Here is a 9,016-nt window from a genome sequence, read left to right on the forward strand (position 1 = left end):
CGGAGGATGCGCCCAGCCCCGGCGCCGGCATCCCCGGGCGGGCAGCGACCAAGCGCGGGGCCAGCCGGGGGTGGGCTGCGGGGGGGCCCCGGTTCGGGGGGGGCCCCGTCCCGTCCCCCCCCCCCTCCTCCGAGCCTGCCCGGGGCCGGGGGGGTCCCGGCGGGGCCGCGGCAGCCGCGGGGAGGAGGCGGGGGGGGGGCGGCGGGGGGAGGGCGGGGCGGCGGGGGGGGCCCGGTGCGTGGCGGCCCCCCCGTGCCGCGCGTGGGCCGTGCGGGAGGCGGCGGCGGCGGCGGGGACCCGCGGCATTGTGCGGGCGGCTCCGCGCCCTGCGCCCCGGGGGGGCTGGGGCGGCCCCTCGGCACCGGCACCGGCAGCGGCACCGGCAGCGGTACCCAGCACCGGGAGCAGCACCGGGAGCAGCTCCAAGCACCAGGACCCGCACCGGTACCGGCACCGACATCAGAACCAGTCCTGACAGCAGCAGCAGCACCGGCACCAGTATCCACACCGGTACCCACACTGGTACCAGCATCAGCATCGACACCGGCGTCAGCACCTAGATCAGCACCGGCATCAGCATCAGTATTAACACCGGCATCACCGTCAGCACCAGCATCAGCACCAGTATCACCATTAGAACCAGTATCACCACCAGCACCAGTATCACCACCTGCACCAGCATCACCACCAGCACCAGTATCACCATCACCACCAGTATCAACCCCAACGCCAGCACCGACACCGACGCCGGATCCTGCACGGCCCAGGTGAGCAGCAGCTGGGTGCTGGGTGCTGGGGGCTGTGGGTGCAAGGAGGCCCCGAGCCCAGGCTGGGGGATGGCCCCTCCGTGGCAGCAGAGCAGGGCCCTGAGAGGAAGGAGAGGGGGGTGCTCAGGGCATGGCGGTGCTCTGGGGACTGGGGGGTGAAAGTTGGCAGCAGGCTGTGGTGCTGAGCAGGGCTTGGTGGTGGCACTCAGGGGTCCGGTGGTGTCCCCCATCCTGCCCGGAGGCTGGTGGCTCCGGGGTGGCTCTGGGTGAGCCGCGGTCAGGCGCTGAGCACGGTTCATCCATCCCGGGGCAGCACCTCGGGCCCATCCTGGACCCACCACCCCCAGCTCCCTCCTCCTTGGCAGGTCCCGGGCTCACTGCCATCCCCTCCACCCCGCTCCATCCTCACCTCGGGTACCTCCAAGCCCCTTCCAAGCACCCCTGCACCCAGGCTGAGAGCCGGTTCCCCCCTCGGGGACAGGGAGCTGGGGGAGCGCAGGCAGCAGGAGCACTGGGACAGCCGGCACAGGCTGAGCACCGCTCCCCTGGGCATCAAGGCATCCCCTTGGGACCGAGGGGTTTCCCCAGGGACAACCCCTCCTTGCTGCCTTCAGGGCAGCACTTTGGCAGGTTGCCCCCGTTACTGCTTGGATCGGGTCCCTTTGGCCCCCGGAGCTGGCTCCTGTCCCTTGGCTGGTGGCAGTGCCACCGAGGGGGTGGCAGGGGCAGGACGGCTGCTTCGGCTGTCCCCTGCCCCCCCAAGGACTCACAGCCTGTGACCTTGGGGCTGTCCGCTGAGCGACACCTCAGCCCTTGCTGTCACAGGGGTGCCCCTCCTGCCCCAATTTGGGGTCCTCGGGAGGTTGCGGGGACACGGGGATGCTCAGGGGAGCGGTGGGAGGTGGCACCATGTCCCCTGCTGCAGGAGCCCAACGTCCTGGTGCCCATGGTCACAGCCACCACTGCAGGACAGGGCGCTTTGGGCTGTGGGGTGCTGCCCTCGGTGCTGCCCTGCCCCCACACACACGGTGAAGGACGTCCCATGGTGTCACCGGGACGGGGATGGGGTCCACCACTTGCTCTGACCTTGGCTCCTGGTGCCCGTGTCCCTCAGGCAGGTGGCTCGGGCTCAGCCAAGTCACAGCTGCTCCGGCTCCGCTCCATCACCGCTGACAGCATGGGGCTGAGGATTTCAAACCATGCCTTTGATCCCAGATCTCTCCCGTCCCTGGCTTTCAATCCTTTCCCTGCCAGCTCCCGGGGCCGGGCAGGCAGCGCTGGGGATGGCTCATGCAGCGGGGAATCCCGGAGATGTTCCCAGCACCCACGTAGGGGGAAGCATCCACAGGCTCAGCCCACCTCCGTGTGATGTCTCCCTCTCCCTTCCCACCCAAAGGAAGCCAAATCCGTCCCCCTGAGGGGATGCTGCCCAGGAATGTGACACATAGGACCCCTGGGATGGTTTCCACCTTCCTTCTTGGGTGAGTTGTGTTGGGAAGGAGAAATCCTGCCAGCTGCCGGGGAGCGGGTGGGCGCACAGCCACAGGGCTGGCACGCACAAAGGGGTCCCCAGGAAGCCACAGGTCCCAGCTGCAGCCCACGGCCCCACAAGCCATCAGCTGGCTGTGCTCCCCGAAGTGCCCCAAATCCAGGCTCCTGCATGTGCTTTGCTGCTTTGGCACAGCCGAGGAGCCCGCTCCCAGTTCCCAAAGCACCCAGCTGAGCAGCAGCACCCGTGGGCTGAGCGGGGCTCCCCATGGGGTGGACAGCCTGGTTGGGCCAGGAGCTGGAGTGTTTTGGGGAGCAGTGTCCCCAAAAGTGTCTCTGGATTCAGCAGATCTGGGGATCTGGAGGAAGGGGATCCTGCGGGGCGGGGAGACCTGTGTGGGGTTGGGATGGAGGCAGCAAGCCGGGGAGCCCCACGTGCTCCCTGGATGTGGTGCAAGTGTCAGCATGGTGCTTGGGGATGGAGGCACGGTGCATCGCTGCTGGGTGTGCTCACCCCAACCCGGCTGCAGGGAGCAGGGAATGGTCCCCAGCTCCGGGACTGGGAGCACTGTCCCCTCCTGGTGACCACAGCCCGTGGCCAGGGGTGTCCAGCACTGGATGTGGCACACAGCACAGCTCCCTGGGGAGGACCCAGCAGCTGCCAGCCCAGTGGGTGCTGGCAGGGAACAAAACCAGGCTGCAAAGCACCCAACATCTGGGTTACAATGAGCATGGGAACCAGGAGGAGAGGCTGTGAGTGAAAGCAGCATCAGGCTGCAGGAGTGGGGATGGAGAAAGGGGGTTTGCACTGGGAGAGGCTCCGCGTGTCCCCGTCCCCTTGGATCGGGTCCATTGGCTCTGGCAGGAGCAGCTGCTGAAGAGCCATTTGCCAAGGAGGGAGCCTGAAACTGCTGAAGAATGAAACCAATTTAGATGTGGGTGACACGTTTATTATGTAAAATTATAGTTTGTACCGTCGTCAGAGCAGCTAACTAAAGGTTACAGTGGGAGCTGTATTACTGAGGGCTCAATCAATGTAATTACCTCCCATTAGATCACCTTCTTTGCAACTGAGACGTGGTGGAAGGGAAGCTACAGGAAGAAATTCCTGTCCTCACGCTCTGTCCTCCTCCAGACACACGGCTGTGCCAGCAATTAGAGGTCATTAGCCGGTGGGGGTGTAGGCAGGGCTGGTCTCAAGCCCTGAAAGACGTCAGGGCAAAAGCCCAGCGTGTCCCGGGAGCAGCATCCATCCTTCCCTGGGGTGAGGACATCCCCGGCTGCTTTCAGAGCCCGGGAGCTTTGGGAATGGCCACTCCTGGCCCCACTGCTTTCGTGCAGGTGGGGGGGAACATGCAGAGGACAGGGGGAAGCTGGGGTGCTGCAGTCTGATGGATAAACACGATGCCCAAAGGCAAGGAGGCCACTTGGCACCATCAGAATTCATCGATGCAGGGGTGCGATGCCAGTCCTGATAAGGGATGGGGTCAGCATCGTGCCTGGAGGCTGGGGGCAATGATTTCAGCCAGTGTGAGCCCACTGAGCCAAAAACCTTTAGAGGTCCCCATCCCCAGCTCTCGAGAGATGGGGCTTGGTGGGAGACAACACTCACGGTCCTGGGCTCTGCTTTGTGCCACGGGGCCGGGGGCTCGCGTGCTGGGATGTGTGTGTGTGTCCTCTGTGACTGCATCCCTGAGTGCTGGGACACACCCAGAGCCGTGCCCTGTCCTATCAATAGTTGGGAATTATTAAGAAGAGCACTTTGAGGAGGAACCAGGGAGCATCTCTCATTCGGGATCCCCGGTGCTTCCAGGCCAGCGCAGGCACCCTTCATCTCACAGGGGCTGCTGTTCTCGCAGGAGATGACTCAATTTTATCAATTTATGAACTTCGAGGAAATGCTGGCTCACAGGTGCTCAGCAGGGCTCTGTTGGGATTAAGCTGCTGAGTTCCCCCCAGGCATTTTTCCTGCCCCAGCCTGGTCCAGCCCGGGTCTGCAGGGAATTTCTGCAGCCTTTGGGGGTGGTACTGCCCCATAGTGTAGGGCACAGACATGAACGTATCGGGGTCTGCAGGGCTGGGGGATGCCTCTGTCTCATGAAGGCACCCAGATTCGTGTTGGCAGCGTCTGGGTTTGCCCTTCAGATGCTCAGGGAAGCTTTGAGTTGGGATGTCGGCGTGCGCACGAGCTGGTCTCACTGTTCCCCTCGAGCAGGACTTGCTCTGATTTGTGTTTTCAGCATTATAAGCAAAAGTGACAGTTTATGCAAACAGCCTGGAATCCTGTCTGGAGAGACTCAGGTTGGATTTTTCCTGGCTTTAATGAGGGCATTAAATAGAGCCGAGCTTCGCTGTCAGCCCCGAGCACAGATCCTGGGACGGAGCCACGGAGCAGCACCACAGCGCTCGCTGCTCCGCGGGACCCGGTGGATTTCGGCGGCACATCACCACCTGTGCTCACCTCCGGGGTGGCACCCAGGAGTGGCAGAGGATCAGGATGATCAGCCCTCCCATCTCGGGGCCTCTCATTCTCCCTGATGGCCCCGTACCGGTTCCAGGTGCCAATACTCCAGCAGCCTCCAGCTGGCAGGTGCACGCGGAGGAAGGTGGAAGATGCCCACGTAACCAGGGTGTGGTTGGGGTGGAGAAATTCAGGACTGCTGAATTAGCAGGGATGGGAGGGAGCATGCAAGGGGTCTGGAGAGGAAGATCCCCTAGATGTGGTCCAGCCTGCCTGCAGGGAAGGGAGGGAGAAGGAAGGAGAGGGTTCCCCCAGGTGAAGCAGAGACACTTTGGTGTGCCCAGAACCGGTGGGTGAGGCAAATCCCCCAAATTCAAGCACAAGCAGAAGCCCTGGAGATAAAGGAGAAGGGGTCACGCTGCAAGGATGGGTGTAAAATGGCCGGGCAGCTATTTCTCTCATTTTTCTAATTCTCAGGCTGGGCAGCAGTTGGGGCGAGCTCACAGGTCCATAGCTTGATGTTTTGGGGTCGCACTGGGGCAAAGGCACCAGATCACCTCCCCAAAACCCCGGGACCAATTTGCTGTGGGAGCTCTCCAGCTCTCCAAATTGCCTCCGGTGTTTAATTATGGCCAGCTGCTGTTCCAGGCGCCAGGGGCTGCTGGGTGGGCTCAGATCAGCCCCGTTGGGTTTTGCATCCCACTGATTTTCCTGGCTGATGCTCCCATTCTCTTCTGATCCGGGGCAGCTCTGTGCTTCCCAGCTTGCAGCCCTCGCTGGTGTTCAATGTTAAGGTTAATGAACCCTTCCCATTTTTAATTGTGCTCGTCATCTCCTAATAATCTCAACATCGTGGGGTTGTGGTGGATTTTTGGAGGCTCCTGGTGGGCTGCAGCGTTTCCAGCCTTCCATCCACCAGAGGACACAATGCTGACCCCTTCCTTTGGAGCTAGAGTGTGAAAAAAACCTCCTCAAAAGGCAACCCGAGAACCTTACATGGCCCAAACCCACACTTCCAGCTTAGTAAATGATCCGTTAACCACTCAGAACTTAAAAAGGAAAATCCTTATGCCTGTGATTAAATGAATCCCTCTTAAGGGCAAAACTCCACAGCTGAGGCTGTGATGCCCTGGACACCCCGGATCATTTATTTTATGTGCCCTGAGGGGGGGAGTTGTGTTTGGCAGCGACACAGCCAGGATAGGATTTGCCCATCCTTTCTGTTTCCCTGCGAGTTTTATGACCCTTGGTGCTTCTCATAAAACTCCAGCACTGCCGGGGATGCTCAAGGTGCGGTGTCCCCGTGCCATGTCCTCCCTCCACCCCACCCAAGCATCCTCAGTTGCAGCCCATCTCTCAGGGGGATTAAAACCTATTTCTGCACCACCCTCCTCTATCCCATTAGGGGCATTACAGCGTGAACCAGCAGCCCCAGGACCTTCCATGTGACTCCCGAAGCCTTTTAAAATAGAGGCCACACTAAGCCTCACAGAAACAGCCCTGCTCAGAGGGGAAATCCCACTGCAGGGCGGAGGCTGGGGTTTATGCAACGTTATTTGCCCTGCAGTGGGGTTAATTCCCTTCCTGTGGGGCTGGGGGAAGCTCTGGGCACGGGGCAGCCGTTGGCACCTTGGAGCTTGCTCCTGCAGGAGACACAGCACAGGGCTGGGCAGGATCCAGCCAGGTCCTGAGGGATGTCACGGCACCACGGCACGTTTCTGCAGCGCTGCAGCCAGCGAGAGCCGCGGGGGCTGCCGGGAAGCAGCTTTGATCCAGCCCTGCAGGGCTCCTGTCTGGTGGGATGTGCCTGGCTGGGCAGAGAGAGCTGCGTGTGCGTGTGTGTGTGTGTGTGTGTGTGTGAGCAGCGTGAGGGCACGTGCACTCGTGTGTGTGTGCATGCATTTCTGCACGGTGTGCATGCATCTCTGCATGGGTGTGCACGTGTGCATGCATCGCTGTGTGTGCACTGCGTTTGTGTGCGTGCGTTTGTGCATGCGTGTGCATGCTTGTGCACACCCTCACGCTCACACCGCCCCGCTGGCCGGGACGTGAGCAGCCAGGCCCTGTTCCCAAATGGTTGCCAGGGTGACACAGCGGGTGCTCCCGCACTGCCAGGGATGCTCCTGCACCAGCTCGGATGCTGCAGCCGTGTGCTGGGGCCGGAGCAGGGCGCTGCTGGGCTGGTGGCTCCTGCCAGGCAGGGCACGGAGCTGTGGGATGCTTGGTGTGGGGTGAAAGAGGGGAATTTGGCCACGTGTGGTGGGATGAGAAGTGCTGCGAGCCAGAGGTGACACTTCGCTGGTGCTAACAGCTCCTGGCAGCAGCCCTGGTGCTGATGGAGGGGTGCACACGGGTGCCAGGGTGCACCGTGCATGCACATACGCGGTCCATGGGGCACCACTCGTGCACACACGTGTGCCAGGCATGCACATACATGTGGCACAGTGCTCCGTGCATGCACATTTATGTGCCAGAGGGTTCTGTGTGTACAGAGATCCAGCTCAGATCCATATGGACGTGTACATCCGTGTGCATGCACACATAAATGCACTCACATCCAGCAGCACAGCCTGAGCGCGCACACACACACACACACACACACACACACACACACACACACAGCCACAAGGTGCCATCGGTTGTGTCCGTTTGCAGCCCCAGCCCCTGCCTTTATCACACCTGCACCTTGCTCCCGTGCCTCGGTTTCCCCATTTGAAAGGGCCCGGGGTTTCTCGTCCGGCCCCGAGGCAGCGCGGGGCTGGATCCTGCCCCGTGACTCACAGCCCGGGTTAATCATTCACCTTCTCCTCGCCCGCAGCCCGAGCTGGGGTCACTCGTCCCGCCTGCTCCCACGGACGAGGGGACCGTGACTCGCCGCCTGCCCCAGAGCCGCTCCGAGGGGCACAGCGGTGAGTTTTCCCCGGGGCAGCAGGGCTGGGGGACAGCGGCAGGGCTCCTGGGCATCGCCTGCTCCCCCCCGGCACAACACCAACTCCAGGGGGAGGGAAATCCCAAACTCACCCCATGATGCAACACCCAAGGGGAACACGGGCTGGTGGAGGGGCTGCAGGGAGGGGGGACCATGCCCACAAGGTCACCTCCTGTCCCCAGTGCTCGTCTGCAGCTCCAGCCTGCAGAAACCCTTGTGCAAAAGCCCCAAATATTCCTTGGTGCTGAGCAAACCTCCCCAGAGGGCCTGGCAGCGATGTGTGCCGGGCCGGCCAGAGCTGATGTCCCCCAGCTAGCCACCTCAGGGGGGTTCAGAGGGGCTGTCTGCAGCAAGAGCCGCTCCCCAGGGGACATTGGGGGGTTCGTTTTGTGCGTGACCAGGCTGGGGACAGCGCGCCCTTCACTCCTGGCTGAGCAGCCGGTCCCTCGGTGCCCTCTCTGCCTCCATTGTGGTTGCACCTCCCAGCCAGGTGCCACCTCCCTGTCCCCAGCTCTGTTCCCCATCCCTCCCTCCCTCCCTCCCTCCCTCCCTCCCTCCCTCTCTGCCACCCCCTTCTGCCCGCCACCGAGGTCTCCCTGCCCTTTACTCCCCATCTTGCTTTGGTCCCTGTGACACATGCAGGAGGAGGGTGCTGGGTGCCACACAGCCTCCCCCCCCCAAGCCAGGGGCTCTCGCTCACCCTTTCCTCTGCCTCCCACAGGTTGGAGCAGGGGGGGACCCAGCCCGCAGCCCCCATCCCTGTGCAGCCCCTGGGAGCCGCAGGCCGGGGCTCAGAGCAGCACCCAGGGCACCGCGGAGACGCAGCCGGGCCAGGCTGGAGGGCGCCCGGTGAGGATGCTGGATGGGGACGTGGCGGGGTGGAGGGTCCCGGACCCCTGAGTATCCCCTTCCCCCACAATGCTGCAACCAGGGGGGCTTCCCGTGCCCAAATCTGCCAGCTGGGCGCTGGGGATGGGGCAGCCCCATGGGGAAGGGCTCGCTGGGTCCCCACCACCCCACGGGGACGCTGAGCGGAGGGGACGGTGTCTCTCCAGGGCTAGCATGACCGAGGTGGAGCCAGTGCTGGACTTCGCATCCTCCGGGAGGACCGGGCGGCGCAATGCCCTGCCCGACATCCTGGGCTCGCCGGCGGGTGTCAGCCCCTCCGACCTGCCCCTCAAGCTGGCCGAGATGTCCCTGAGCGCAGGTGGGTGCCAGCAGGGCTGGGGGCGACGTGGGGGGGACGCAGCGGAGCCGCTCACTGCCCTCCTTCCACCCACCACAGGCAGCTCCCAGGAGATGCAGTCACCTTCCACGGAGGTGCCCCCACCGCAGCCCCAAAGCCCCGAGCTGAAGGACACGTCCTAACCC

The 9,016-nt window shown here is 63.0% G+C and overlaps 1 long non-coding RNA gene across 1 annotated transcript; it reads left to right on the forward strand.

The window, feature by feature from the left end:
* The first annotated feature begins 249 nt into the window (after window positions 1–249).
* LOC137843065 (uncharacterized) lies at window positions 250–8,712 on the forward strand. Its single transcript, XR_011089331.1, has 4 exons — window positions 250–767; window positions 7,535–7,625; window positions 8,367–8,494; window positions 8,701–8,712. It is a non-coding gene; the product is annotated as an uncharacterized lncRNA (long non-coding RNA).
* The last annotated feature ends 304 nt before the right edge of the window (window positions 8,713–9,016 follow it).

This window comes from Anas acuta, chromosome 21 (genome assembly GCF_963932015.1).
Source record: "Anas acuta chromosome 21, bAnaAcu1.1, whole genome shotgun sequence".
In the NCBI taxonomy this organism is placed as follows: Eukaryota; Metazoa; Chordata; class Aves; order Anseriformes; family Anatidae; genus Anas; species Anas acuta.